Source organism: Myotis davidii, unplaced genomic scaffold (assembly GCF_000327345.1).
Source record: "Myotis davidii unplaced genomic scaffold, ASM32734v1 scaffold316, whole genome shotgun sequence".
Taxonomy (NCBI): Eukaryota; Metazoa; Chordata; class Mammalia; order Chiroptera; family Vespertilionidae; genus Myotis; species Myotis davidii.
Genome location: NW_006287072.1, coordinates 864,326 through 867,927, shown reverse-complemented (window position 1 = coordinate 867,927; position 3,602 = coordinate 864,326).

Sequence of the window (3,602 nt, the reverse complement as noted above, 5' to 3'; positions counted from 1 at the left end):
CGGGGAGGGAGTGCTGTACGCTGGCAGTGGGGCCAAGGACCGGTCCCTGGACCCCACCAAGAGGGCCCAGCCACAGAGGAGCCTGGATAAGAAGCTGGGCGAGCTAAGCAGCCAGAGGAGGAGCAAAAGGAGGGAGAAGGAGATGTGAGCTGGTCCTCACACCCTCCGGTCTTGTCTTTGCAAATGCGGGTGGGGGCAAGTAGCTGTCCCTGGTGCTTTCTGTGCCTTGTAGCTGCTCCGGTGACATGACCAGGGCTGCATGAGCAAGCGAGGGGCCTCTGGGAGGGGGTGGGTCCTCGGGCCCACGGCCCTCCTGCCCTCCAACCACCATGGCGCAGGCCAGGCAGCAACCAGGGTCCCCAGGGGTCCGCGGTTGCCGCCTGGCCTGCGACAGGGCCCTCCCGCCCTCCGATTACCATGGCGATCAGGTCTGCAGGCCAGCCGGCAACCCCAGCTTTCCGATGGCGATCACCGGCTCAGGGGTGGGGAAAGGCGGCCTTTGCCCACCCCCCAACTCTTGCCTGCAGCCTGGGTTGCCAATCACCATTCTTCAGTCCTTCCCCTTTAGCCTCTCATCATTGTGAGTATGCAAATTAACCACCATCTTTGTGGGTGGTTACCGCCATCTTGGCTGGCAATTAATTTGCATATCTTGCTGATTAGCCAATGGGAAGGGTAGCGGATGTACAGCTAATTACCATGTTTCTCTTTTATTAGATAGGATTGTTTGCTGTACTAGAAGGTTGTTGTCTAAGAATATTATAAAGTAAAGGTTTTATCAAATTGTATTTTAAACAAATCTATAACCCTGCCACTTTTGAATTTTGTCATATTGGATACCATTGCTTTAATTTGGTACATTTAAGTCTTTAGAAAAACCCACAGAAAGGACTCTGACTTACTCTAAATTGCAGGCTTCTAAGCAGGTCATATCTTTGAACTAAAAGGGGTTTGTAGAACTTCATGGAATTATTAAAAGTATATGGAAGATGCTCCCCCTTCCAGCTTACCTGAGTGAAATATACAGATGAGCACTAGGTATTCAGGGGTAAATTTAAGTTTAAAAAGGGAAAATAAAAATCTCTTCCCCCAATATTCACCATTAGTAAAAACTAAGAGTAAAGCCAGTGAGTAGGGAGTTTACTGTATTAAATAAGGCCAGAAATAGATTCCATCCTTTTTCCAAAAATCAGGCAGAGGATAAATCCTTTAATGATGAGGGCATACAAGGGGTAGGACTGGAGCTGTTTACACTTTCCTGGATACTGGCCAAACCAGGATTCCGGGTACTGTGTATACTCTCTTAAGTCCTCATCCTAGAGTAGACCCCTTGGAAATTCAGTTCAACAGGTATTTCAACACATTCAGTTCAGTGAGTACTTCAAAACATTACTGCCAGCTCAGGCCCTTTTTAATCACAGACAAGAGGCCTGAGAGCAAGACACGGGTTATACACATTTCCCCTATGAGATAAGGGAGGAACCCACAACCTTTGTGTGAGCTCGGGTCATTGAGGTGCGGTGGTAAGTACGGTTAATCCACCCGACAACCTGATTTGAGACCATGCGTAGTAAGGGCCACTCACTCCAGACTTATGAGTGAGGTCTTCATTCCATATATACACCCTCGGCCAGGAGAGAAGGCACCTTGCTGGCAAAGGTACCCTTGGTTGGGAGGGGACACGCCCCTGCCCCCACCAAGGGGTGTATACAGTGGATGCAGGACACCCATTGTGGGTTCAAGAATGCTGGTCAACATTGTACATTTTCTTTTCTTTCTTCTTTTCTTCTTTCAGATGGGAAGCGTGTTCTCTACACCACATAGAGACAGTCCACTAGGATGTATCCTCAAAAATTGGGATAAGTTTGACCCCACAAACCTTAAAGGAAAGTGCCTGATTTTTTTTCTGCTCTCAGGCTTAGCCTCAATACCAACTAGAGAATAGTGAAAGCTAGCCCCCAGAGGGAAGTTTTAATTATAACATCATCTTACAGTTAGTTAGATTTTTTTGTAGGAGAAATAGGAAATGGTTGGAAGTTCCATATGTCCAGACTTTCTTTACTCAAGGAGACAAGCCAGAGGCAGGAAGGAAACTGTAAACTTAGTCCCTCACTCTTGACTAACAATCCAAGGTCCACCAAGGGAGAAGGCGGAGGCCATGCCCCTGCCCAAGACGGAGCCAACTTTAATTGGCCTCAAGATAAATGAAGGGTCTGGCCATACTTTAGCTGAGATCCCCTTCTCACCCCGGGACATGAGACAAATTAAAAGTGATTTAGGAAAGTTCTCAGAAGACCCTGACAGATATATTGAGGTCTTCCAAACCTCATTCAAGTATTTGATCTCTCATATAGAGATATCATGCTCATATTAAACCTGACCTTCTCAGCCATTGAGAACCTAAATATACTAGATAAAGCAAGAGAATTGGGGAAATGACCATTTTCTTATGCTGGGGGAATAGAGTATTCTGAGGAAAGAAACAGGAATTTCTTAACAGGAAAAGAGGCAGTTCCTCTCATGGACCCTCAATGGAATCCTGAAACTGAGAGGTGGAAAATAAAGCACTGCCAGTTCTGTATTATAGAAGCCCTCAGACATAGTAAAACAAAACCTGTTGATGACTCTAAATCAGTGGTTCTCAACCTGTGGGTCGCGACCCCTTTGGCGGTCGAACAACCCTTTCACAGGGGTCGCCTAAGACCATCCTGCATATCAGATATTTACATTACGATTCATAACAGTAGCAACATTACAGTTATGAAGTAGCAATGAAAATAATTTTATGGTTGGGTCACAACAGGAGGAACTGTATTTAAAGGGCCAGAAGGTTGAGAACCACTGCGAGTCTAAATTAACCACCATTAATCAAGGGACATGAGAAAACCCCTCGGCCTTTTTGGAAGGCTCAGAGAGGCTTTGGTTAAGCATATCAATATTACCCCAGATTCAGAATTGGGACAACTAATTTTAAAGAACAAATTTATCACTCAGGCTATCCCAGACATCAGGAGGTTGCAAGAACTGACTATTGGTCTCAAAAGAACTTTAAAGAATCTCCTGAAAATTACCACCCCTGTGTTAATAGAGAACAGGAGAAGGAAAAGAGGAGGAACAAGAGAGACCAGGCTAAGGCTACATAGAGATCATAGTAGCCGCACTTCAGGAAAGCAGAAGCCCCTAGTCAGAGCCGAACGGTCAGTCCTGGTCACCTGCTACAAGTGTAGACAGGTTGGACTTATACACTGGAGTTGCCCCAAGGGGCATGGTGGACTCTGGAAGCCCTGTTCTGCCTGTCAAGGAAACCACTGGAAGTCAGACTGCCCCTGGAGATGGAGGTCCCTTGGGGTGGGGCTGGCAACCAGCTGCACCAACAAGATTGATAAGGCCCTGGGGCTCCTCAAAGAACAGCCACCTCCACCCAGGAGCCCCGGGTAAGCCTGACAGGAAATTAATTTCCTCCCCGATGCTGAAGCCACCTTCTCATCCTCAGAGGCTGTAGCCATTACAGGCATGTCTGCGAAGCCAAGAAAGAGATCTTTTTCTCAGCCTTTAGGGTGCAGCTGGTGTAAGTTGTTCCTTTCCCATGCCATCTTGATTCT